Source organism: Tamandua tetradactyla, chromosome 5, assembly GCF_023851605.1.
Source record: "Tamandua tetradactyla isolate mTamTet1 chromosome 5, mTamTet1.pri, whole genome shotgun sequence".
Taxonomy (NCBI): Eukaryota; Metazoa; Chordata; class Mammalia; order Pilosa; family Myrmecophagidae; genus Tamandua; species Tamandua tetradactyla.
Window position 1 is genome coordinate 127,862,710 of NC_135331.1, and position 27,963 is coordinate 127,890,672.

The window sequence follows — 27,963 nt, forward strand, 5'->3', positions numbered from 1 at the left end:
TTTTCCTAATTCTTATAGAAGAGGGTCCAGCAGTTCTTAGGTGGGATTGGATTCTAAAATGAAACCACCTGTACCTGTAGCATTCTCTCACCACCCTTCCTCCCTTTTTCTCATTTAAATATTAAACTTGGTGGTTAAGTTGTACAGGGAATGGCCCAGGACCGCATCATCAGAACAAAATAGCCTTTGTTGTTATTGGAATGAGCTTGACTTTTTTCTTTCTTACAACATTGTCATTTTTTTTTGAGAAAATAGTGAATCATAAAGCCAGTCACAAAAGTTATCGGGTAAATATTTAGAAGTGGTTATCAGAACACTGATACTGAAGAACATACAGTAGGGAAAATGACCACATGCCATATATGTTGTTTTTTCTTCCCAGATCATGTTCTGAATGTTAAGATACGGATCATTGGGACTGAGTTGTGTTTTTTCCTGAACAAATTTTATGCTTAACAGGCAGAAAAAAAAAAGAATTAAACTGTATATAAATTTTAGATACACATAAGAAAAAAGCAATTTACATTGCACACCATGCTGTGTACACTTTTAAAGTTACTCTTTTTAAAATCTTATTTCCATCATACCACTTTTTTATTTAAAATATACTTAGGTTTAGCTTAAAATTTACAGTGGCTGAATTTCAAGGCATTTCTTCATCTTTATTAACTCTTGTTCATGGGTTTCTGCATGCATTTATCAGTGTGCAAAAGCACAAACAGATGTTAATTTTTACATGTTGATTGATTATAAATTACTGTAGTTGATCGTTTCAACAGCCCCATCCAGAATATATTTGAGACAAGGATTTCTGTAATATATTTGTACCTCTGCTTGAGAAGAATACAGAAAGCCTTGAGAGACATCTCTCTATTCTGAAACTGTAAGTAATTCTTAGATGAGCTACAGGGAGAGAGAGAAAGGGAAATGGGAGGTAAAGCTTCTAGATATGCACAGCAGGGACCAAAGTCATTGCTAGAAGCGTAATCTTTGAGAGAGAACAAGGGGAAAAAAAAAAAAGAAAAACTGCTGGGGCTACACAATAAGCATGAGGGTGTGCCTCTACCTTTGCAGAAGCAGCAAAAAAACATGTTCCTGGAAAGACAGTCATTCGAATTTTCATCTGGAAATTTCTAGTTTACAGGCATCTTGCCACATAAAACCTCACTTAATTTCAGATCAGAGAGGAAGGCATTATTATTTTTTTCCTCTTTTGCTTGGAGGAAACTGATGCTTAGATGGATGATCAGTAAATTGAAGAGTTATTACAAGATCAAGACCTCTGTCTCCAATTACTCCTTCTGTAGCATTATTTCATTACACAGGATGTGACTAGAACATGTGTAAGTTCAGTCAAGGTGGTAAACCTGCAGTGTCTGCAGCTATATTTATAGCTGTAACCATCTCTATGTCTGTATCTGTGTCTACATCTATCTATAACTACATGAATGTCTCTATATTTATTTATATCTATCTATCTATCTTTATATATAAACTTAGACTGATAGTGGTTTGTGTAAAAGAGCTGTACAGCACCTGCTGTACAACCATTTTGTAATCTGGTTGTCTTAAACACAGCTGTTATTAAAAATTAAATTTTATGGATTTACAGTTAAATAAGCTATATTAAAATCAATTGTTGTGAATACTCAAAACTCACCACTCCCTTGCTGTATGTTACTATCTGTGCTCTTGAGTTATACACCACCATTGTAGGCATATGATGGACACACTTTATAATAGACACCATTGCATATTGTTTTGCTAACTCCGTATTCAGTAACATCACTTTTGTTCTTTGAAATCTACCCTGAATGGAATGTTTATACCACGGACATGGGTGAACTCTACAAATCTGCACTGTTTTTATTTTTTTGCTAGAAACTGTTGTTAAGCCTTTATCAGCAAACCACTACACATTGTTGGTTCTCTCTTTCTTGCGTTTGGAAATATTCTCTCTGTCCCTTGCTCTGCTCCACCACCCCCCCATCCACTTTCTCTCACATACACACGAATACACACACATTATCCACACAATAAACTCCTCTTAATGACCTTAACTGGCATCATTCCTTTCTAAAGACTTCTTAGGCCTCCCAGACAATATCCCACTTAGGGTTGCCAGATTTAGCCAATAAAATATAAGACACCCAGTTAATATTGAATTCAAGTAAGCAGTGACTAATTTTTAGTGTAAGTTTGTCCCATACAATATTTGGGATATTTATACTGCAAACTAACTAAATATATTTAAATATTTATGCATGAATTTATATAAATATGAATATATATATGCATTTTAGTATAAATACATATACTAAAAAATTACCTGGTTAGCTTAAATTAAAATGTTACTAGGTGTCCTGTGTTTGCCTGGTAACTGTAGCTATTTTTTGTTTGTTTCATTTTTTGAGTAGAGAGGTACAAGGTTTCTTTTCCATTTCCTCCATAGTGTCTAACATAGAGCTTTTGGCTCATAATAGGATGTTACTTTTTTAAAAAATAGTATCTTAACTGCTAGCCTATCTTATTCTTCATCTAACTATATTATTCCTAAATGTTTCTGTTAGATGAAACCAGGAACTATTTTTATGAAATTTTAAATGATTTAAGTTTTGTGTTTTATAAAGGCAACTTCAGATGCTAGATGAGAAATGAGTTACTTAGAGATGATGGAACTAGAGTGGCATTTAGGAAACTAAGGCCAGATTGTAACCATCCTAACATTTTAAGTTAGGATTTAAGGGAAGATTATGATTACTGAATCATTGTATAGATATCCCTTTTTACTTACTGGTGTATTAGAGTAGGCAGAGGAAAATAACCTGAAATCTCTGAACCGTAATCCAACTGCCTTCATCTCTGCTAATGATGGTATAGACTTTATCCTGTGCCCTTGTGATTGTAAAAACTTATAACCAACCTTCACTTTTACCCATTTTATCCAGTTTTTCGACTTTGGAGTCTTATGATCACTTTTAAAGACAGCCCCTGACGTTTTATTAATGAAGTCTCTTGGATCAGCCCAGAATTAATCCACCCCAAATCCAAAGTAATCTGGATAACCAAAGCTGGATCTAATCAAAATGGGCCCACCTGACAGGTACAGTATGCCCACACACAGTAATCAGATCACCTCTAATTACATCATCTGGGGCCATTGGGCTCATTACCCTAAAACCTGTCCATCTGTTAATACTATAAAACTATCAGAAATACTTAAATTTGGAGAGGCAGATTTTTGGACCCTTAGACCATCCGATCTGCTTTGCACCTTGCAATGAACTCCTTCTCTCTCTGAAACCCAGTGTCTCAGGATTTGGTCTCTGAGCACATTGAAGAGAAGATCCACCACCTTTGTCTTATAACAAGAGTGATGGCATTGTGTAGACCAAAGCAATGACAGTGCCTTAGGATGGGGAGGAAAGAATGGGTTTGTATAAAATCTGGAGAGAACCAAAATGAGACATGATTACTGGCTGTAGATGTTGAGTGAGGAGAAAATTAAATCATTATTAAGTTTCCTGTTTGGACAGCAGAGTCGATGGTGATAGGCTGTACTAGGCATGTTATTAAAAATATTTAGTCACCTGTACTTATGAGTACTGGCAGTTAAAATGAGACAGCAGCCGATAGGAATGGACAACAGGCATAGATGGCTGTACAGTGGTCCTGCTGTATGAGGGTGTTTTCAATATCTTATTAGGGATCGTAAATATGGATCTAGAACTCAGGAGAGAATTTGAGACTGTAGATTTTAGAGTTGTCTGTTCAAAGATGATGTTGATGCTTGGGAGTAGATGAGATAATCTCCAGAGTATTCGAAGAAGAGGGTAAAAAGCCGTGGAGAATATCAGTATTTGTAGGATGAACAGAAGAAGTAAAACTAGCGAAAGAGAAATAGACAGCTGTTAGATTTTGTGTATGGTCGAGGTTGCTGGATTATCTTGTTTCCATTTTGATCTCTACACTTTTTCTGATGGAGCAATTGTTATGTTAGAACTAAAGTTATGAAAACCTAGGGGGCTTCTGTGACATGCACCAGCATCACAGAGCTGTGGAGGCCTGGCCTTTTGTGCCAAGGTAAGACCACTTTTGATTAGACCTGTTGGTTGACTAGAGAGGCCAGCTATCCTTATCACTCCAGGAGGATCTGCTGGCACTGAAAACAAGTATATTCAGACAGGGAGGCCAGGGGGCTTATTAGTCAAGGGCTTAAGGTTGATTGGCTTCAGTCTGTGAAAAGAGAAGAAAGTGCTGGGAATAGGAAGTTGCCTGTGGTGTGTCATTGATTGTGTCCTTAGAGGGCTTTCACTGTTGTTATATTCCTCAAACTTGATAATAGGAGCAATTTTGAGTTGATGAGAGAGCATTTGCATTTGAACAGTTAGAGTTGTTCTAGTTCTGTTACTCAAGGAGTTCCTGAGGAAACTAGGACTGCAAGAGTCCATATGGTCTGCCAAAGAACACCACGCTCAAGTATGTGTGGGTCAGCAAACTGTTCCCCCCTCAATTATGAAATGTTGCTTAATCATTTGTCTTATTATTGCAAATTTTACAATAGTAATTATAAATGGTTATTTGCTTCCTATAGCAGCAAATCTAAATTCTTCCAGTTGACATTAAGGTCCAGACTAGCCTGCCTTTCCGTAACCTCCCTCCCTCCCACATCTATTTACCCCTACGTGACACTTTACTGAGTTTGGGTCTCTGATTGCCACACAGGCACATCATGGTGTTTACCGCTACCATACCCTTATCTATGTTATTCCTTTCACTCAAATCCCATGCAATTTCTTTTCTGCCTGTGCAAATTCTCTGGAGCCTGTAAAATCTTAAGGAATATATCCTAAATCCTTTGCTTAGCAACTATTTATTTTTTAGCATCAAACTGTTCATACTGGTTGACCTAGCAGTCCCATTTCTGGGAGTATTTCTGTCAGAAGAAGGTGCCGGTATGTAATGATCTGTGGAAAAGGATATTTACTACAACAAATTGGAAAACCCTGAAAGTCCACCAGTAAGAAAATGGTTGAATAAACAATGGTATAGCCCTGTTATGGAATTGTTTTAAACCTTTGCAGTTATTGAAGAGAATCAAGCAAGTCTTCCTCTGTCCAGTGGTGGAAAGTAGAACAACTCAACCAAAAAGGTTGTTGGGATAAATAGTTAAGCTACAGCATTGCAACCAGCCCACAGCAAACTCACCATGAAGATTAGCTATAGCTACTATGATATTATTATTATTGTTGTAATTAGAAAACATGTCAACAACATATTTTTAATAAAGCAATTTACATGTCACCATCTACGTATAGGGTTCATTTGTCAATAGAACACCGCCACCACCATATATGTGCCTAAGCAGGATGATTCAAATTATTGCACAATTATTACGTAACTTGTGAAGCACAGGCATCAGCATAGCAAATGGGACCCTTAGTCTGAGCAGCTGGATTGCCAATGTCTGTGTATAACCACCTCAACATTAGCTCTGTGCCAAAGGATATGTGTAAATAAAAGCAGATATATGGAAATTTATACACATCGTTGTCAATAGAGGTTGCATTATACAAGTGGACTGGAACTGAGGAGGAGGAGATTATTTAACTTGAACACTGTTCTTGTTTTTATTGTTATAGGTATGTATGACTTTTTAAATTAAAATGACTGAAATGAAAAATAATGCATCTCTATTCCAGTGGCTAGCACATGGCAGAGTTTCAATATTTGGCAGCTATTATTATCATCATTAAGACTGCTTCACATTCAGTAAACTCCGGAAATGATTCCCAACATCATCTACCCTTTCTTTTAGCCCATTGCAATACTTATATGTCCAGCCGGTTTACAGCACTTCTAATGCATGGGCGAGATTTTCTTCACTAGGACCTTACCTGTGTGAGGGTTTTGTTTTGCTCAAGAACATAGTATCTTTTAAGGCAGGGCCACATTTTAACTTAATTTAGTTCATCTCATAGCGTAATAAATTGAATTACAGAAAATACTGACTAATAATTACATTCAGTTTATTTCAGATGGATAAAAATCTGTGAGCTATAGGTTTTTGATTATATTTTATATTATATTATAATAAAATAATTATATTATATTAATCATTGATCAGTTCATTCACTCAACAGATAAAATATGATGGCATCTGCTGCGTACCAGGCACCATGCTAGATACCAGGAATGCAACAGGGTGCAAGATAGACAAGGTTCTTCTTGTCATGGCATTTAGATCATACTGGAGAAGACCCTCAAACATCATAAATATTTATTTGTAAATCTGTACAGATAAATATATAAAATAATTGCAGATTGTGATGTGAGGTAGGGATGAAATGAATAACATTATATGGTGGAGAATAATAGAAAAGGATACTTTAATATAGGAATGAGATGTGGTCTCTGTGAGAGCCCTTGGAGCCCACAGATGAGAAGCAGCCAGCCTGTGGAAAGCTGAGGAGTGGGCAACCCAGGCAGCCAGCTCCAGGATTGGAAGGAACATGTCCTACAGCCCAGGATGACTGAAACACTCTGGAGTGGGCATTAGAGTGGGCCGTGGTGAGTTTGGAGGAGCAGGCTTAGACCAAGTCATGCAGGGCACAGGAATGACTAAGTTTGATCCCAAATTGGATGCTAGTATTCTAAAATAATAGCATCTGTGTATTAGTTTTTCAGTTGCTAGAACAAATATCATATACGGGGTTGGCTTAACAACAGAAATTTTTTGGCTTCTGGTTTCAGATGCTTGCTTCCTCTCAGGGTCAGTATCTTCTGGCTGGTCAGCAATCACTGGGGTTCTTTGGCTTTTCTGTCACATGGCAATGCACATGGTAGCATCTCCTCCTTTCTCTTCCAGGTTCTGTTGACCTCCAGCTTTTGATTATTCTTGGTGACTTCTCTCTCTGTATCCAAGTTTCTTTGCTTATAAGGACTTCAGCCACATTGGATTAAGGTCAACTTTTAATTTAGTTTGGGCAAACCTTAACTAACATCATCAAAGGTCCTACTTACAAATGGGCTCACACCCACAGGACCAGGCGTCGGGACCCGAACGTGCCTCTTATTGGGGACATAATTCAATTTCCAACAATCTGGTAATGATATGAGGTCATAGTCTTAAAAGATTCCAGGAAATGTATTTTTAAACAGTTGCTATAATAGCAGAATGTTATCATATCTAAGAAAGATAGAATACCTTAAAATGTATTTCTGTAGAGGATATTATATTTTGGTTGTAAACGACGTTTCAAAGAACTAAAATGAACACAGAAAATCCAGTGATCTCTTACACGGACATAATTAGTAGCTCCAACTACATTCTATTTCTTTTATCTAGGACTCTCTTCTCTAAATCATACTGAAAGGAATATAGTAATACTATACTGCCTTATTTTTACACATTACTTCCTTTAAATTGCCAACTTTATTTTGAGACTGCATCAAGGCTGAGTCACTTGTCTTTTATATTTAAGAGAACTAAAAATTTTACAGCATTTTGTGAATTTATCCAGAACATCTGAACATATTGAAAAGAATATCTGAAGCCTTACCACTTACTTGTTAATTTACTTTACCATGTGCTTTTTTCAGTAGTACATCCTAAAACCCAGATCCTTTGTATTTGATTAGGCCATCTAAATGACTGTATCTTCAGTGACCCAAAGTTGACAGTTTATTCAGCATTCATTTACACATCAAATATAAGCACACGCTGTTCAGAAATCACTGGGCTAAATTTTGTGAAGGAATCCGAGATGATATCAGATCCAGTCCTTACCTTCAAGGATATTCATTTTAGTTGCAGTTTCAGTCTTGCACCCCCCCAAAAAAAACAGAGCATAAATATAATGTTATACAAAAAAGGGACAAATAAAGCACTGTGGGGGTTTAGAGAAGTCGTAAAGAATGGAAGATACAAATGAATTGTAATGGGGATTTACTGAATGAAGAAATTTCTTCCAACTACCAATTCTTCAGAACACATACCAAGAAATGTTAATCTGTCCATTCGCATTTACTCTTAAAATTATATCAAATAGAGGAGTCAGGACTTAAAGAGCCCTACAGTAGGATCACCCTATCCACCATTCTTGCTTAGGGCACTGAGGTTCAGAGAGGTCCAATAGAATGCTTGGCCCCCACTACCCAGGTTTTTGGTGTAAACCTGATAGTTTCCCTGAGTGACAGACCTGGGTGCTTCCACCTTAACGGGGCACGTGTGCCAGCGTGCATGGGAATTGTTATATGTAACGCCTAAGGCTTAGACTCAAGAATGTGCCTTGGTCTCTTCATAATTTTTAAATAATCACATTATATTTTCAGTGGACTGCTAATTGGAGCTTAAATGAACAAGAACATTTTAATCAGATTTTTCTTATCTCAGCACACAGCAGACTGTGGAGGAGAAATTGCATTTAATAAAATCATTTGAGATGTCGATTAGTCATCGGTAAAGCTGCTTCTTGATGTTCAGGTAATTGCAATACCAGAATGCTCTTTTAAGAGAGGTTTCTGAGTCTCAGCCCCTGACATTTTAAAGATGAGGAAAGAAGACTCTTTTGCCTACAGGTGTCAGATACTAACTTGTCACAAGGTCTTTCGAGGCCTCTTTATTCCATGACTTTATTTAAAGAAAAAAGAAAAAGTTGTTTTCAATGATGTGAGGAGAGGGAAAGCTCCAGGTGGAGTCTGGGCTGACGTCGGTTTGTTCTCATGCCCAGAGTTCATCACATGCAGAACAGAAAAGTAAACAGGAGCATTGCTATTTTGGTATGATTGGCATCTTGACTTCTTGTTGAATATTTTTAAAATAGGAAAACTTCCTGGGTAGAAATCAATCATGGTGAAGAAGGTCTATGTTTCTTCTCCCTGTCTTTAGTACAAAAGGACAAAACCACCACAAATAACTGCAGCTGACCATGTCTGACTGGGGCTTCTAGACTGGGAAAACTTTGCTAAGTTGCAGATTGAACCTATGCAATCCTTATTCTTCTCCAGATTTACAGTTCTTTTCAAGTTATACTTTGTCCGGTGTGGTACATGGAGAATTATATTTAAACTTCCAGGAAATGGTGGGGTGGAGGTTATTTCCTTGCCGTTTTTAAAATTGGATTTCCTTTGTAAATTCTGGCTCAGATATGGATGTTGTTATGTAATTTCTGAAAAATGGCCACAAATGGAAGCTTTTTGCATTGTCATTGATCAAATGAGCAATGCTCAATATATTTTAGATTGTCAGCATTTCAGTTCTGATTTTAAAAGTACCTCATTTTCTAAAAATAATCTTCCAAGCGACAACAATTCAAGCCACTGTGCCATTGAGAGAGGAGACTAACCAGTGATAGTTGGAGTTTGTTTTATTAGCATAGCTTGTGAAAGAGAGTAACAGGTATTCCCCCGGATGCTTTTGTTTATTTTCATCTCCCTTGCCATTTTCTATATAGAGGATTTATGTGGGAGAATTTAGCATTATTGCTTTAAAACTGGTCTTTAAAAAGATGAACCCAAGCCATTTGGGGTTTGGCAGAGCATTTTATTAGGAAAAAAGAGAAAATGCTTCCAGCAAACATATGTAAGAGAAACTCTCTTTTTCTCTTTACTCTGCCAAATGTTGATATGCCAAGTAAGTCAACACAATTCAAATAATGGCTGTAGAATTATTGTAACATAGGTATTAAAAGGATAAATGTGCTGACAGAAGGCCCTTGCCCTCAAGAGGCACAAAATATAAAATGCAACATGGTATTAATAAAAAACGTTTTGCCAGTGCTCATTAGACAAGGTAATTTTGACAGTGTCACGGAAGCATTTTGACACAGCCTACAAACAAACTTAATTTTGCAAAAAGCGGACTTAACAGATACTCTCCATCACTCTCTGAGCCCCACTCCATTTCTCAACCTTAATGGTATTTTGCATTTGGGTACAGCTACTTCAGAAACAGCCCCTGTGCCATCATGACCGCACAAAAGACTTGTCGGAATCACCAGTACTCTTTTGAACAAAGGAAAGTACAATAAACTGAAGGCAGCAATCCAAATTTTGACAATCAAATGGAGATTGCATCTTAAACATATGGGAAATGATGCATTATGATTTCTCCTTTCAATTATGTCGCCTTGCCTGCTTTTTATCTCCAAAGCTGAGCCATGAGACACTGCACCGAAGATTCTGTCTGCGCTGACTAGAGCAAGCCCTCGTTCTGCTTTTGTGTCTCAAAGCTGAAAATAATTTTGAAATAGAGAAAAGGATTTCCTGAATTACTTCAGATCCCATTCACATGTGAAGCTACTCGCATAGGCTAGGATCACAGCGTTTCCTCCATCGTGTGGACCTGACACACTCTATGACGTGAGGACTGAGCCTTGGTTTCCTGTGCGTCTAGGAGGAAAGGCCTGTGATGTAGGGCAAGTCCGTTGAGCCCATCCCCAAATACCATTTATTATAAGGAGACTGATGATGTGACACGACTCTGAAAAACTATGCTTATAACTAAGCTAAAATAATTGCGTTTACAAGAGACTGTGATACCATTCATGTCTAAATTTAAAGTTAGTTCCTTAAACATTTCTTCTTCCAGACATATTTTCTTTATAGTCCTGAAGAATAGAGTTTTAAATTTTAAACCTCTAACCTCTTTTACACTCATGCAGTATAAACCCAGGTAAGCTGTTTTATCTCTAGTTTTTAATTTTGTGACCTTTAGTATGGGGTGTGTGTGCATCTGAGTGTGAACTAGATGATCCCGTGGGACCCCAAATTTTGTTCTCAGCATACAGAACGATAAGTCAATGATGTTTTTATATAATGGAGTTGGCCATAATGGTTATAGTGTTTGCATCTAAGTTTTAACCCATGCTATAAATATGAAATCCCTGCCTTTCAAATAAAGCGAAGTGCTTATATTTTAGGTTCTATTCTATTATTATTATCTAATTCAAATTTACAACTAGAAAAATCAAATTTCAAATTGATTAAGAGGAGAGAATTTACTGGGAGAATCAGGATTAGTACAATAAGTGGCATCAGGACCCAAGACTTTCCTTCCTAATCTGTGGTTTATTCTTTTCTCTTACAACAGATGTCTTTTTACTGCCATTATATATACAGATGGCAGAAAATAGCAAACTCACCCCTGATCTCACCTTTCCTCCCTGTCATGGTCTTACTGATCTGCTGGCTGATGTCCTAGTGTCCCTGTACAGAGGGACTGTGGAGGTGCAGAAGAGAGGTCCAGCCTGGCATGAACCTCGGCAAGGATGGAGATGGAGTAAAATAGTGCAGCATGGGCTCTGAGACCCACTGTGTTACTGGAGAGGCAGTTCTCATAAAAGGAGGGGTATGGCTGCAGAGCTGCTTAAAATCTGCCCATTTCATGGCTTTGATTCATTATAAAAAGTTCTAATTAATAGTAATAATAATAATTTGTAGATCTAATAATTAGATAGATAACAACTAACCCAAGGTAGTAATTGATCTATTATCTTTACATTCAAGGTTTGGATATAGAGTAACAGAAAAATTTGTGCTAATGCAGTTTTATTGGAATTTTTATCTATGTATTTCTGGGTCATCTTTTCCTTAGAGGGAGAACAGTATTTTGCCTGAAACACTTCTCAATAACTGCTCTTCACAAAAAACTTACACTAAGTAAATTAATTACTTTTGGGGGGAGGCAAAGTCCACTGGCATATAATTTTAGAAAACTGATAAACTTTGTCGTATTATTGAAGAGTTCCATTATGTGCCCCTAAAATGATTAAACCTTGACATGAGCTTGGAAATGTAGCTTCATTTTCAATAATACAAAATTAAAATAATAATGTATTTATAAGCTAGATGATAACTGTTGTGCAGCAGGATTTCTTTGAAAAAAGATTCCAAATTCCTGGTTATAACAGCAAGCCAGCTAAAATTCAGAAGGAATGCAAAAGCCATAAAATAACATGGCCATTTAAAATATTTAATGAACTGTGAACAAAATTCTTTTGCTTTAAATGGTTGTCCCTTTCATTAATTTCTTCTCTGAAACCTGAACAATTAGGCTGGGATGTCAAAATGATTGCAAAACTTAAATAGCACTTTGTGAAATGAGGTCTTTTTAGAAGCAGGTGTTATTGCATTAGAACTGCAAACATGAAAATAATTTTATTACTACAAGCCAAGGTGTTTTTTTTTTTCTTTTTAAAGTGAAATGGGGCAAAAGAGAAGGGGGAAATTTCGAAATAATTACAGACATCAAGAACCTTAAAAATATGCATGTTCTTATAAGAAAAGCTAGCCATGTGAGCTAATATAAAAATTCAGAATTTTTATAATTCTCAATCAGAGTTGATAGAAAGCAAGTAAAATAGCTTATTCTACTTGGATGTTCTGAATAATGAAAATGTATAAAGAGTTATAGGAATTGAAAGATGTCATTTGTTTATATCCAGAATTATGGGTAAAAAATAAGACCTCTAAAATGTGTAATGATTACTGAGAAGTTAGAGTGGCTGCTCTCAGAATGGGGTCTTTTGGTTTCCTGTCCCCAGTTTTCAATTTAAGTTCGTAATACTGTTCATTACTTTATTTTTAGAAGCATTCACTGCCGTTGTTGAACGTTTAATATTTTTACTTCTTAAATTTTAAATACCTACTATATTAGGCTTGCGTGGCCCAATCACTGATCTCCCAATGCGCCTAGCTGCATGCGTGGGTGACCTTTCTCGCTCTTAAGTTTTTTGTTCCAAAGTCACGTGTTCCTCAAGGCCTTTCCTGGTGCCTTCATCTAGAGCAGTGCTTTTCCTCACTTTTCCTATCTGTACTGTTGTATTGTTCTCTGTAGCATGCATGAGCACCTACATTAAATTGCATATCCATTTGTTTATTTGTTTATGGTCTTCTGCACAAGATTGTAAATTCCAAGTGGGCAGGGGCCTTCAGTCTCTTCACCTAACACCTAAAATAAAGCAGGGCAAAATTTTATCGCTTAGCAAATTTTTGCTCAAAGAAAGAATAAATCAATCAATCCACATTTCTCCATGATTTGAAATTCCACATTATCACGTTTATCTGTACATAGATTTTTTTTTATATTCTCTTTTCATTTCAGGTCTATTTACTGCTATTACCGAATTATTTTAACTGTTTTTTTTTAACATATACTTTCATACTTTCAAAAGCAAATAGTCTGTCCTTTCTTTTTACTATTTTGACTGTATCTCACTGTTCTGTGTTTTTCCAGGATGAGTTTCAGTATAATTTTCTCAATGCCAATAAATCTCCATTTAAATTAATAATAGGTTTATAAATGAATTTGCCTCTTTAAATATTGAGTCTTCTAATTTCAAATCAAGATTAACGTTTCACTTATTTTCATTTTCTTTTATGTTCATTGAATTTGTTCTGTAGTTTGCATATATTCATTTTTTATGCTTTCATGGTAGACAATCACAGCAAATGCCAGTAAATTTACTTCCTGCTTTCTAATTTTTAGAATTCTTATTTTATTTGTTCATTAAAATACATTAGAACAGCTCTCACAATAATACTAAATAACGGTGAGGATGATTATCTTTGTTTTGCTCTTGACTTGAATGGAAATGCTGCTAGTGTTTCCAATCTACACGCCTCTTGATATTAGTTGGTGAGATGGACAAATAGGTATATATGGAGATTCAGATTAAAATGTGAAAATAAATAGAGGTATCTTTAGATCTGTATATTAAGGTCAGGTATTTTGTGTTACTTATTAGGTTTTCCTATTGGGATTCCGTAAAATAAATTGGCAAGAATATCACCCCCCTCAGATGTTGGGTAAGGAAGTGTAGTTCTTTAGTAACTTTAAAAATTTCTCCATCTTTAATATTACCTTTAAGAATTGCATCTCAGATAAATTAACATTGGTAAAAATTATATATTTACTGCTGTGGTGTTAAGTTGTCAAGGCTGCCTGCATTTTTTTGGATCCTACTGCTACTATTTGTCAGTGGTGGGATGGCATGTCTCAGTAGAGTGTTTCCATCTTTCATAGCCAGCCCATGCTTCCACTCCTTCCCTCTCAGATTTGGGTGATTTTTTTTTTATTCATAATGTCCTCTACTTCTGGTGCCATTTTACTGCTCTTCAGAAGCATAGTTGAATATCAGTTAAGAACATCTTATGATTTGGATTGAAATACATTATATCTTACAGACTTTTCTCAAAATTTATGACAGTAAGTTGATAATGTTCCATAATTTTAGCATTGATAAATTTCTTTTCCCTATTTTTTTCTTTTCATTCATTTCAGTCCGTTTCTGAAAATGTGGCAGGGGTTGGAAGGAGAGTGGAATTAGCTTGCACATTTGCCCTATCTTTCTTGGATATCAATATATGATATGGTTCATAAGTAAAGCAAAACAACGACAACAATCCTTGGGAGTATAGTTTTAAAAGAATTATACAAATTTCCCCTGTAGATAATCTATTTTTCATTGTTTGACTTTAAGGTTCAACAAATTTTAAGTTATATAAATGTATGCATCAATCATATCTGGGAGACTGAGTAATAATATTATGTAAGCATAGTTTAGAAAACCAGTCCTTAAGAAGTTTATCACCTTGAAAGATCTAATGATTCCAACTACATTTCTTTCTTTTCAGTTTCTTATCTGTCTGGTTTTCTTTTCTTCAGCCTATAGTCACATTTAAAGTTTACTTATTCTAAATAATCTATGCAAACAAACAAGCCATTCCTTAATGCATCCACCCCGCATATGCTATTGCCCTCTCTTTGCCTTCCTCGTCACTTCCAAACTTCATCACAGAAAGGGACTAATACAACAGTTACTGCAGTTTGGCTGTTGCATTTGCCACTACATTAGAACCTGTCCGCTCCAGCCATAAATAGATTTTATTAAATCCAATTGTCTTGTTTTATTGTCATGCTGCATATTCAGCTTTAGGCTTTTGGTACTGTTTATAGTTTCCTACTTTGTGAAATTTTCTCCTTTTATCACTTTTAGAGATCGAAACAAATCTATTGCAATAATCCTTCCTTCAAGTTGTCCTTCCGTCAGTCCTTTTCTACTCATTTCTTAGATGTCTCTCAGCTACCAGGCTGAGGCACATACATACAGATACATGCACACAGAGGCATGTTATAGTGTATTCTATTGATTGAATATACATGTGTGTATTTCTTCAGTTATCTCACTTTAAAACACCCAAACCAAACTCAAATACTCTGCTTCTAGTCCGTTTATTTCCTAATGTCATTTAATGTTCCAAATTTTGCTCATTCTCTGAAGCTAGAAATCTCATAGTAGCCCCAAAGGAGGAAACTCAGTATTTCCAGCACAGCACAAAATTCTTCACAGTCTGACCACGTCCTGTATATGTTACTGTCCTCTCAATAACAGGCCAGTGCTTGCTTGACCAAAAACCTGGGCACCGTAAACTGACCAAGTTGACATATGAATTTAACCATCACAGATGGTGAGGACATGGAAGTCCTCAAAAGAGTTCAGAATGCTTTTCAGCATTTTTAGATTTAACTCATTTTATCTTCCTATTCCTGTGATGTGAGGTGGTTAAATGATTAGGTATTGAACACTCAAACTAAAGACATAGAAGGGGAGAAAGTTGTTTAACTCTGCCCCTGTGTTGGTGAGAGCCCCTGAAACTAGTGCCAGCACTCTATTTCCAACTCACAAGAGTCCCTCTTAGGTATAGTGTGTCTCAGGTTTAAATACAGTTGTAACTTGAAAAACTTTCCTAAAAGGGTAGCGTATTCATAATTCAAATAAAAATGTCTTTAAGGAATGTGGACTATCAGGACTTTTTAAAAAGTTGCTCAAACTCTGTATAGAGAGCGGCTGTCACTAATGCTACAGGAGAAAGAAATACTGTTATCAGCAAAAAATGTTCTAAGACACATAGTTACGAAGGGTGATACAGCACCCCAGGCACCATTATTGTCAGACTTGGTGATAATTCCCTTGAAGTCTGGAAAGGGAATTTCAAAAAAAAAAAAAAAAAAAAAAGGTTGAATATAGCATCCTAAAGATAAAATGTTTAAAAATACCTCAGTGGGATTGATGAGAACAAAAGACTAAAGTTGTACACGGTGGGAGTGCACGGAAGCTGCTCAGTGCTCACATAAGCACAGCATCTCAGGCAGGGAAAAGTGCCATGCGTGCCAGCCTGAGGAGGTGGTAGCAATAGCATTGGATTTCACTGAGCAAAGACAAAGAGCTTGTGCATTCAGAAGCAAGATCGGTAGTAATGCTTGTGGAACCCACAGGACTATGTGAACAGGTGACCTAAGGCAGAGTCAGACTGGATGTAAGAAAAATAGGATTGGGCAGTAGAAGAGTGAAGAATTTGAAATTCCAGACTACAAGAAAAAATTGAACTCACCTGGAGTGGTATTTACCTTTCATCCAGTGAAAGCAAGTGGCTAAATCCATATCAGAAACCCCATAAAGAAATAAAGAATGAGGCAGAATTGTCCTTGCACAGAGCAGGCTGAATCTGTGTGCCTGGAGCTGCTTATTTTTTCCCTACTTTTTCCATCTCCTGCACCTACAAGGTCAGAGGAGTGCTTTCTGACCGTTAATGAAACATCTGCTTTTATCTTTTCTCCACAGCAGTAGGATGGGCAAATCATCAAAGAATTGTCACCCTCAGTGACTGAAGTGGAGATAGAGGTGAGGGAGGGCTCAGAAATAACTAAGGTGATCAGTGGTGAGGATAGTGGTGTAGTGGGGTGAATTTGGAGGGAATAATCTCATCAACATGCCTGTATGCTTAGTGAGCACTTCACTGCCAGATCTCATGGCCCCTTGCTTGTCTTAGTTCTCCTTGATACCTCTGTAACACTGGTCACTCTGTTCTGAACTTTTCTTTCTTGAAACGATCTCCTTATATTCTTTGGCCATCAGATGTTAAATTCCAGAGTGGTTCAAATGACACTGTCTTCATCTTCCTGACCAGTCCTTTTCTACTTCCACTGACTCTCAATTTTGAACTTACTAAACTTATGCTTGTGGGACTAAATTTTGCTTGTGGAAGTAAATCTGTGTGTGTGTGTATGTCCACTATGAGAATTCATTTAGGCTCTCCATTTAAATTATCCCTGCTATATGAATATATTCCAAATATTTGCCTTTAACATAAATGGTCAGGTATCAGTTAGAAAGACCCACTAACTGTTTGCAGCTTTGTGCTTTTCATTAACTGCCCCCAAATGGTTCTTTTTATTTCAGTTACAATTTAAGCAATTTGAGGAATGGAACCATCGCTCATCCCTTTTTCATTTTCCTGTAAGGAACTAATACAGAGCTGATCAGTGAGATTTTGCTGATTAATCAATTGGTGGGAGATGGTTTATTACTTCTAGTTTTTTAAAATAATTTGCTTCTCTAGAAAATCTCCTTTGCTTTTCCATAAATCCAAAAAAGACACTTGAGAATGCACTTTTATTACTTGCCTCTGTTGCAAGTACCTCTGGAATCCAGGGACTGTTGTGACAGTAAGGAAGACTTTTTTGAACAATATTTAACATTTATCATTCATCTAACAAATACTTATTCAATGCCTTATCAGCTTCATTTTAAGGATAAAGTAGCAAACTGGATAGACTTGATTTCTACTGACATGAGGCTTGTAGATTAACAGGAAGCAGAAAGTAATTAGGAAAACGAGTAAATGAGAAATTTAAGAAGTTCAGTTCTTTAAAAGTAAATAACATAGGACACAGTAAAGGGAGAAACTGAGTTAGGGTTGTCAGGCAATTACCTTCTTGAAAAGATGGCATTTAGTTGAAACTTAAGGCATGAATAACCAGCCATAACAAACAAAGGTAACATAAAACAAACAAAGGGAAAAAGCAGGGGTGGAGTCTTCTGGAGAAACTAGCAACCTGGGTGCACATTCTGAGTCACAGAGAATTTGGTGTGTGCAAGACCCTAGAGGAAGTGCGTGTGTTTAGAGCATAGTGGGTGAGAGCAGTAGTGCTGCAGGGAGACGGTGGTGGGGATTTATGAGGAGCAGAGTATAGTGAACTTTGCTGGCACTAGGGAAGAATCTGGACGGCGTTTGAAATGTGATGTGAAGGCTTTGAGACCTTTGAAGCAAGGGAGTCCCGTTATCCAGATTATGTTTTAGGAAAGATTACTCTGTTGTATTTTTGGTACTGTGGGCTAAGGCAATAAAGAGGTGTTTGGATTCAATTGTATGTTGAGAGCATACATTTTATGAAGGTATGCTTTCGAATGGCACTTAGTTTTAGGGCATGTTTTGCAAAGTCAACACTGTGTTAGGAATCAAGACACCTGCATTTCAGTTATGCCTCTTTATGCCTACCAGGTGACACTGTGCTTTAAGTCTTGGTTTCTTAAACTTTTCTGTTTAAGAGTCTCAACAACTCTTAAAGTTCCTTCAGGCACTGTAACTGCATAAATATATTCCTACATTCATATGCCTATAACACTTATGTGTTGGGCCACGTAAATCTATTTATGGAACGCCTAGAAAATAGCCTCAGCATTACATATGCTTCTCCTGAAACAACTAATACATCTTTGAACTCTGGTCTTTGCCTGAATAAAAGTAGCAATATAATTTACGAATATTATATCATAAATTCAGGACTTATAATTAAGAAGGTTTTTAACTAGAATTCAGTTTTTTCTGACCTAATATATTTATTCATCAATATGAATAATTTATTGAATGGCCACTGTGTATGTAAATAGTGCTAAATGTCGTGGCTGTATAGATAGAACAAAACAGACTCTGTGACTCTGACAAGTTCCTACAATAATGAGGAAGACAGGCACGGAAACATGATGATAATATAAGGTGACTATTATGTAAAAATGTGGATTGAGTACCCTGAGAATCCAGAAAGTAAGGAAGCAATTTGCCTAAAAGAGACAGCAATGACATTTATAAGCTTAAGTCATAGCTTTCTTCTTTGGCTCAACTTCTTCTCTTCATATGATAGATGCAGTAAAGTCCAGTCACAGTACTATTCTTTTTTTTTTTTATTTTTTATTAATTAAAAAAAATTACAAGAAACAAACATTCCCAACAGATACACTCAGCAATTCACAATATCATCACATAGTTGCATATTCATCATCATGATCATTTCCCAGAACATTAGCATCAATTCAGAAAAAGAAATAAAAAGACAACAGAAAAACATAACAAACAGAAAAAAATTTTTTTACAGGCCATACCCCTTACTGATCTCTTTCATTAATCACTAGCATTTCAAACTAAATCTATTTTAACATTTGTTCCCCCTATTATTTATTTTTATTCCATATGTTCCTCTCATCTGTTGACAAGGTAGATAAAAGGAGCATCAGGCACAAGGTTTTCACAATTGCACAGTCACATTGTGAAAGCTATATCATTATACAGTCATCATCAAGAAACATGGCTACTGGAACACAGCTCTACATTTTCAGGCAGTTCCCTCCAGCCTCTCCATTACATCTTGGATAACAAGGTGATATCTACTTAATGCGTAAGAATAACCTCCAGGATAACCTCTCAACTCTGTTTGGAGTCTCTTTCACTCTTCCCCCTTTTGGTCAAGAAGGTTTTCTCAGTCCCTTGATGCTGGGTCTCAGCTCATTCTAGAGTTTTTCTCAATCCCTTGATGCTGAATCTCAGCTCATTCTGGGATTTCTGTCCCACGCTGCCAGGAAGATCCACACCCCTGGTAGTCATGTCCCACGTAGACAGGGGGAGGGTGGTGAGTCTGCTTGCTGTGTTGGCTGGAGAGAGAGGCCATATCTGAGCAACAAAAGAGGTTCTCTTGGGGGTGACTCTTAGGCTTAAATTTAAGTAGGCTTGACCTATCCCCTGTGGGGTTAAGTTTCATATGAACAAACCCCAAGACTGGGGGCTCAGCCTATAGCTTTGGTTGTCCACACTGCTTGTGAGAATATCAAGAATTCAACTTGGGAAAGTTGAGCTTTCCCCCATTCTCATCATTCCCTGAAGGGAACTTTGCAAATACTTTTCCACTCACTGATCAGACCACTCTGGGATTCATCAGGGCATCACGTGGACAAACCAACAAAATCTCATGTCCTATACAAAGTTCCATGTACTTAAGGTGTTCAGTCAACTATCTACATAAGTTATATTAGGAGATGCACTAGTCAAAGTATAGATTTGTACCAAAGAAACATTTTTTGCTTTAGTCTCACACATTAGTTGACTATTCTTTTTTAATAACAACTTTATTGTGACATAATTTACAAAACAAACAATTCACCCTTTCAAAGTGTGCAGTTCAGTGGTTTTTAAATATTCACGAAATTGTGCAACCATCATCACTGTGTAATTCCAGAATGTTTTCATCATCCCAAAAAGAAACCTGTGTCTACCCATTAGCAGTCACGCTGCAGTCCCTCCTACATCCTACCTAGAAACCACTAATCTATTTCTGTCTCTGTAGAATTGTTGGATCTGGACATTTCATATAGAGAGAATTTTATAATGTTTAGCTTTGTGACTGTCTTCTTAAACTTAGTATTAGTTTCAATGATCACCCATGTTGTAGTATGTTTGTTAGGTTTTCATTTCTTTTTATGTATGGGTAATAAAATTGCATTGTATGGATAATACCGTACTTTATTTGTCCATTTCAACTTTTGATTGTTATGGATAATACTGTATGAATATCCATGTACAAATCTTTCTCTGGAGATACATTTTCAATTTTGTTAGAGTTAAATCTAGGATAGATTAGCTGGATCATATCATAACTTTATGGTTAATATTTTAAGGAATGGCAAATTATTTTCCAAAGTGGCTGTGCCATTTTATAATCCTGTCAGCAATGAATGAAGTTTCCAATTCTTCCACATTCTCATGTTTTTATTGTCCATCTTTGATTTTTAGCCATTGTCATTTTGATATTCAAAAACCCTGAATAATGATGTTGAGCATCTTCTCATGTGCTCATTGTTTATATCTTCTTTAGAGAAATACCTGTTCAATCCTCTGTCCCATTTTTAAACTGGGTTATTTATTTTTTATAGTTGAGTCAGATTGTTTATTGCAGGTTTAAAGGTATACAATTGATTTTTGTATATTGGTACTTGTTATGGATTGAATCATATCCTCCAGAAAGACATGCTCAGGTCCTCACTTCTGATCCTATGTATGTAAACTTATTTGTAAATAGGATTTTTGAAGATGTTATTAGTTGAGATGAGGCCAAGCTAGTTTAGGGTGACCCTAGTCCAATATGACTGGTGTCCTTAAAGGGAGAGAAATATTGGACAGAGATGACTGATGCAGAGACAGAGACAACCATGAAATAGAGGCAGAGAATGAATTAAGACAGAAAGCCACTGTTAGATCCCTACAGGAGTCAGAAGCATGGTCCTGCTGACAGAACCCTGAGACAGTACATTCCTTTTGTTTAAGCCAAGTAGTGTGTGATGCTTTGTTACAGCAGCCATGACAAACTGATCCTCCTAACTTCTTGAGCTTTTTCTACTAGTTCTAGTAAGTTAAAATTTTTTTCCTGTGGATTCCTTAGGATTTTCCTATACAAAAACATATCATTTGCAACTAGGAATAAGTTTAATTAATCCTTTCCAATATGGATGCTTTTAATTTCTTTTTCTTGTATTTGGTATAGATATCTTCACAGTATCAGTAGTTTGTGTTTTATGAGGATTTTCCCATTGCATGAGTTATCTAATCTGTTTGCCTTCCATCATTCATAGTATACCCTTACAATGCTTTTCATGTCAGGAAGATCAGTAGTGATGCTCGTCCCTTTCATTATTGATTTTAGTGATTTAAATCCTCTTTTTTTTCTTTTGTCAGGCTAGATACAGTTTTGACAGTTTTGTTGGGTTGTTTCAAAGACATAACGTTGGGTTTTGATTATTTTTCTACTGTTTTTCTATTCTCGATGTCTTTTATTTCTACTCTTGTCTAATTGTTATGTCTTTCCCTCTGCTTTCTTTGAATTTTGTTTGCTCCTTTTTTTCTAGTTTATTAAGGTATGCCATTAGGTTATTGATTTGAGATATTTTCTTTAAGATATAGACATTTATATCTATAAATTTCCCTTTAGGCTCTTCTATTTTCTGCATCCCATGAGTTTTTCATATGCTCTGTCTTCATTTTCATTCATCTCAAAGTATTTTCTAATTTCCTTTGTGATATCATATTTAAACCATTGGTTATTTATGAGTAGATTGTTTAATGTCCATATATTTGTGAATATCCAAAATTTCCTTCTGTTATTGATTTTCAATTTCATTCAGTTATGGTCAGAGGATATATTCTGTGTGATTTCCATCATTTTAAATTTATTGAGGATTGTTTTATGGCCTATTTGGAGAAAATTCCACATTCACTTGAGGAAAAAAATGTGTATTTTGCTTTTGCTGGGTACACTGTTCTGGAGATGCATTAGGTTTAGTTGATTTACTGTGTTCAAGTCTTCTATTTTCTTGATGATCTTCTATTTAGATATTCTGTCTATGATTGAAAATGGGGTAATGAAGTCTCAAACTATTATTGTAGAACTGTCTATTACTCCCTGTAATTCTGTAATTTTTGTTTCATATTTTCAGGACTCTGTTAGGTGCATATGTACATATGATTGTTATGTCTTCTGATGGTGTAACCTCTTTATCTCTAGAAACAATTTTTGTTTTAAAATCTATTTGGTCTCTTATTAGAATGGCCACCCAGCTTTCTTTTGGATTCAGTTTACATAATAATATTTTTCCATACTTCTAATTTCATCTGTTTGATACACCTAAAGTCTGCCATTTGTAGACAGTATGTAATTGGATTGCATTTTTTCCTTTAAAATTCATCTGTCAATCTCTTGCCTTTTGACTGAAGAGTTTAGTCCACTTACATTTACTACAATTACCACTACAGTAAGATTTATGTCTGTTATTTTTCTATTTATCTTATTTCTTTTCTTTTGTTCCTCTATTACTGCCTTCCTTTTTGTCAAATTGATATTTTTCAATGTAGCATTTTAATCCCCTTTCATTTCTTTAACTGCATTTGTTTTGGATTATTTTCTTCTGCATTGCTCTGGGGATTTTAATTAACATGTTAACTTAAAACGATCTACATTGGATTAATAAAACCTATTTTCAACAGTGTACAAGAACTTTGCTTCATTGTAGCCTTGTTCCTTCCTCCCTCCTTTTTGCTATTATTGTCATGCAGATCGCATCTTCATAAAGCCATCAGTCAATTTATTTCTGTATGCAGTTGTCTTTTAAATCAGATGAGAGAAGAAAAGAGTTACAAGCTAAAATACATTTATATTGTCTTTTGTATTTACCCATGTAGTGACCTTTATTATGTATTTATTTGGATGGAATTAAGTTACTGTTTCAAGTTATGTCATTTAACCTGTGATTCCCTTTAGTGTCTTCTGTAGGGCAGGTCTGCTAGCAAAAATATCTTATTTTCATTTATTTAGGAATGTTTAAATTTCTCTTCTGATTTTGGGGACAATTTTGCTGGATATAAAATTTCTTTATTGTTTCTGATGAGAACTCAGCTGTTAATCTTCTTGAGAATCACTCGTATAAGATGTCATCTTTCTCTTGCTGCTTTCAAGAGTCTCTTTTTAAGTTTGGCTTTTGACAGATTGACTATGATGTGTCTAAATTTGGATTACGTTGCGTTAATCCTACTTATAGTTTGTTGGGCTTTTTGGACTTATAAATGTATGTTTTACATCAATTTGGAAAGTTTTCAGCCATTATTTTTTCAGATGTTCTTTCTACCTCTTCTCTCTTCTCATGCTGGAACATACTTTATGCATATTGGTACTTTCAACTCTCTACCACAAGTCTGTAGATTTCTGTTCATCTTTTTTTTTTTAACTTTCTCTTGCTCATACCAGGTAATTTCAATTGATCTATTGATATGTTCACTGTTTCTTTCTATGTAAGTTCAAATCTGTTATTGAGTTCCTTTTTGTATTTTTCAACTTCATAGTTTCCATTTGGTTGTTTTATCTAGTCCTCTATGTCTTTATCAGTATTCTATATTGGTAAGACATCATTCTCATACTTTCCTTTAATTATTTAGACATGGTTTCCTTTAATTTTTTTTAGCTTTTTGAACATATTTATAATAGTTCATTTAAAGTGTTTGTCTAGTAAGTCTAGTGTCTGAGCTGGGCGAATTTCTCTTGCCTGATTTTTTCTTGTAAAAAAGCCCTACTTCACTGCTTCTTTGTGTGTGTCTCATGATTTTTACTTTAAAATTAGGTATAATAAATAATATAATGTGGCAACTCTGAAATCATTTAGTCCCAGATATCACAAAGGTTTGGTGTTGTTGCTGTTTGTATAATGACTCCTCTGGATTGCTTCTGCAAAGTCTGTATTCCTTTTTGCATGTGGTCACTAAAGTTTTTACTTGGATAATTTAATAGACAACTAAAGATATTATTAAATGGACCATGGTGGCTCAGCAGGCAAGAATGCTCGCCTGCCAAACCAGAGGACCCAGGTTTGTTTCCCAGTGCCTGCCCATGTAAAAAAAAAAAAAAAATATATATATATATATATATATATATATGTATTATTATTATTATTAAATGCCTTGAACCAGTGAGTCTCACATCCTTTATTGAGGGGCTGTGTGTGTGTGTTGAGGCATGTCTTCAGTGCTCTGGCAGCAGTTTACAAGTATGCTTTAGCCTTCACTTTATGCTTCAGTATTAGCTAGAAGTGAGACATTATGGGTTTGTCAGGTCCTTCCTGGATATACACACACACAGCCTTGCACATGTGTATGGCCATTAGGATTCCCTAAACAAATTGTAATTCTTAACATACAAACATTCTTGTACAAAATTTTTGGAGACTCTGTCATTGCCGAGCTGATTGAAAAAAAAATGATTCCCTAAATATGTTAGAGTTTTTAAGTTCCCTATGGACATCTCCTTCCTCATATTTTCCTTTTAAATATTTTGGCCACCTTTTTGTTTGTCCAACTCTTATTGTCACTTAGGGAGCTGTGATGTTAAAACAGTTGTTTCGGAATGTTTTCAACAAATACATTAGGGTTAGAGCTTTCCTTACTGAGTGGCTCTATGTCAGGTCAAATAAAGACAAGGCTGTTGATGGGATTTTGCCATCAGCTACTTGCCCAGTAGGTAAAGTAGTCACCTTTCTATATGGTTGGCACTTTTTAGGGAGCTCCAGACCAGGTATGTCCCGTCTAGGGACTAGTGGGCTCTAGTTTTTTCACAGCTACCTTGATTCTGGGGCATCTGGTCTTCAAGGCTACTGTGGAGTTGAAGAGAAGGAAATGGGAATAGATAAGTTAATCCTACAAAGTTCACTGTTCTTGCCAATACTCAGACTTTTTTTTTTCTAGAATGATTGCTCTTTGGATTGTTTTTGGTTAATTTCCGAAGTTTTAAGAAGGTTGATTTTGACAATTTATCTAGCATTCTCCTTGCTTTTATGGAGAATAGGATACTTAAAGTTTCTTTTTCCCCATTCTGGAAGTGCTTCTCTCTCTGGTGTTATTTTAACTGTAGTTTAAAGAAAGAAAATGATCCACAAAATTTTGAAAAGGTATTAGTTGTTCATTTTTGTAAACACAAAGTAAGTGATGATATTATATAGAAAATAATCCAGATTCTTCTCAGAGCCTATTATGGGTAAGATAAATCATGCATTCTAGTCACCTGGGTGAGTATATGTCAATGACAAGGGACTCTCAGTTGTCGTACAATGGGACTCCTGATTATTCTTACTCTATTGAGGAACTCCTAATGTGTTCATAGATTTAACTAAAACGTTTCATTTTATCAAATGAGTTAAGTCCAATAAATCTTAAAAATACTCCTTTTGTGAAATTTCCATATACTGGCATACCCTTTAGCTCATGGTGACCTTTGCTGTAGACATGGGGAGAGACAAAATGTATTCACCATGATTGCTGTACTGAGGAACTTAGCATCTTCTTTTAATATTTATTACCCCTTTTTAACTCTGTGTCTATGTTGATCTTCAAATGTTTTGATTAAATTATTAGCACTTAATCGTTCTAATGGGAGTGCATTAAAGTTGAGATCTATTGCAGGTTAGAGCAGTGGTAAAAATTTAAGATCTTTGGTTTCTATGATTAAGTGATACACAATTGTTGTTATAATGGTTTGCTAAAACTGCACTTTGCCTTGTGAGATGGTATATAGTCTCTTGAGATGTGAGTCTTCCCATATTTCCATTTGGATATGAAAGATAGCTGAATTATGATATTTATGTAAGGAAAAAAAGGTGCAAAATGGAAAGCTGACATTTAAAATATGGGAGCATTAAAAATTAGCATAGTGAATGTTCATAGTACACTGCAGTGGGATTCATTCCTTCCTTCATTTATTTATTAAAAATATTTAGGGGGGTTCAAGGGTAGTTCAGTGGCACTAGGTAGGTTCATGAATTTGTCTTGTAAGATCCTTGAGGTAAGTAGTGTGCCTTATTTGAGTTTGTTCTCCCCTATCCTGTTTATCTCTGTGCTGAACTTACCAGATATTAAGTAGATTTGAGAACAAATGTAATAAAATCCTAAAAAGTTTAAGCCTTTGAAACAGAAAACTGAGATTCAAATTCTGTTCCATCATTTCTATGACAAGTCACTGAGAGCCTGTTTCCTTACTTGAAAATGATAGGAGTTTTATTTATTTGGAATCATGTCTCCAAGTATGTTTTGCAGATAGTTCTTACTCTTACCAATAAAACCCTATAGTGGTTTCTTTCGGTGGGGGGCGGTGGAAATACCTTAATTTCTTAGCATAGCATGTACAACATCCTATAAACCCTGGCTCTGGACTCGCTCTTCCTCTTTCACACTGAGTTCCAGCAACTCTGGCCTCTCTGAAGCTGCCTTGATGTTCCAAACCCTTTCTAGGAGCCTCAAGGGCTTTACCATCTTCTACTACTTGCCCAGGACCCTCTCACTTGCATTCTTGTCCTCCATGTAGAGGTCCGCACCTGCTCTTTTACATCTCAGTTTGACAGTGCACTTGACATTTCAGTGATGTTTCATTGTATTTGGCTGCCAGAGTCAGCAGTTCTGGAGTCCTCTTGCCATGAGCCCAAGGAGAAATAACAGTGATAAAGGATTACTGCCTCATTTAGTGGACTAGTTCTAGATACCCCAAAAGACAATGCTGGCAAAGCAAGTTAAAGAGCATGACTTAGACTGAAAAAGAGAATGGAAGTAAGAAGCCTGCCTGGACTCCAAGGAGTCTGTCTCAATTTACTGATCCCTCCATAAGTAATGAAAAAATCTCATTGATATTTAACCTCTTAATATTCCATCAGATAAACAAGTCTCCAACTACCATTTATTTACTGGGCCAAGGAGAGGACCACATTTACAACTCATAAAGGCAATAAAGCCTGTAGGATTCTTTGTAAACAAGACCAATCAATGCATGACAGTAAGACATTGGTTCCACATTTTCTTTCTAGTGATAAAAAGGTTGGGTAAACAGGCCAACATTTTCCTTTTCCCTCCTCCATCTTCAGGAAAATCTTCCCACACTTTCTTGACTCCCCACACTCTAGAATCTGCTGCCTATTTGCTAGAAATTGCTCTTTTAGGTCTCACTGCCTCTTTGGAACATCTACCAACAGTACTCACTGAGATCAAAGAGTGAGTCCCATTGAAGGTTTCTGTCCTTCTCTCTCTTTAGAGGTGATGCACCAGTTTTCAGAGTTCTGAGTGCATTTGCCGGTGAGTGTGAAAGGTCCTGAAGTATCCCAGCTTTCTTTCACTCTTCTTCTAATCATAGGTACACAGAAGTGACAGTTATTCCTCTCGCACCATGAAACATAGCCTGATTCCTCTCTGAAAGGATTCTTAGTAAAACTAACTCATCAGAACTGTGTTATTCCAGGGTTTTGAGAAGCTGATGCCATGATGGGATAAAGGTAA

The 27,963-nt window shown here is 36.1% G+C and overlaps 1 protein-coding gene and 1 long non-coding RNA gene across 3 annotated transcripts in view; both read left to right on the forward strand.

Annotated features, from left to right (window-relative positions):
• Nucleotides 1-27,963, forward strand: part of RIMS1 (regulating synaptic membrane exocytosis 1) — a 490,334-nt gene that overhangs the window by 102,602 nt on the left and 359,769 nt on the right. The window lies entirely within an intron of this gene.
• Nucleotides 6,152-27,963, forward strand: part of LOC143684851 (uncharacterized) — a 41,214-nt gene continuing 19,402 nt past the window's right edge. The window contains exons 1-2 of one of the 2 annotated variants that reach the window (XR_013176222.1): nt 6,152-8,485; nt 11,093-11,350. This is a non-coding gene — a long non-coding RNA (uncharacterized LOC143684851). Of the gene's footprint in view, nt 8,486-10,249; nt 11,351-27,963 lie in introns of those variants that run through there. The other variant, XR_013176221.1, reaches the window with a different exon arrangement.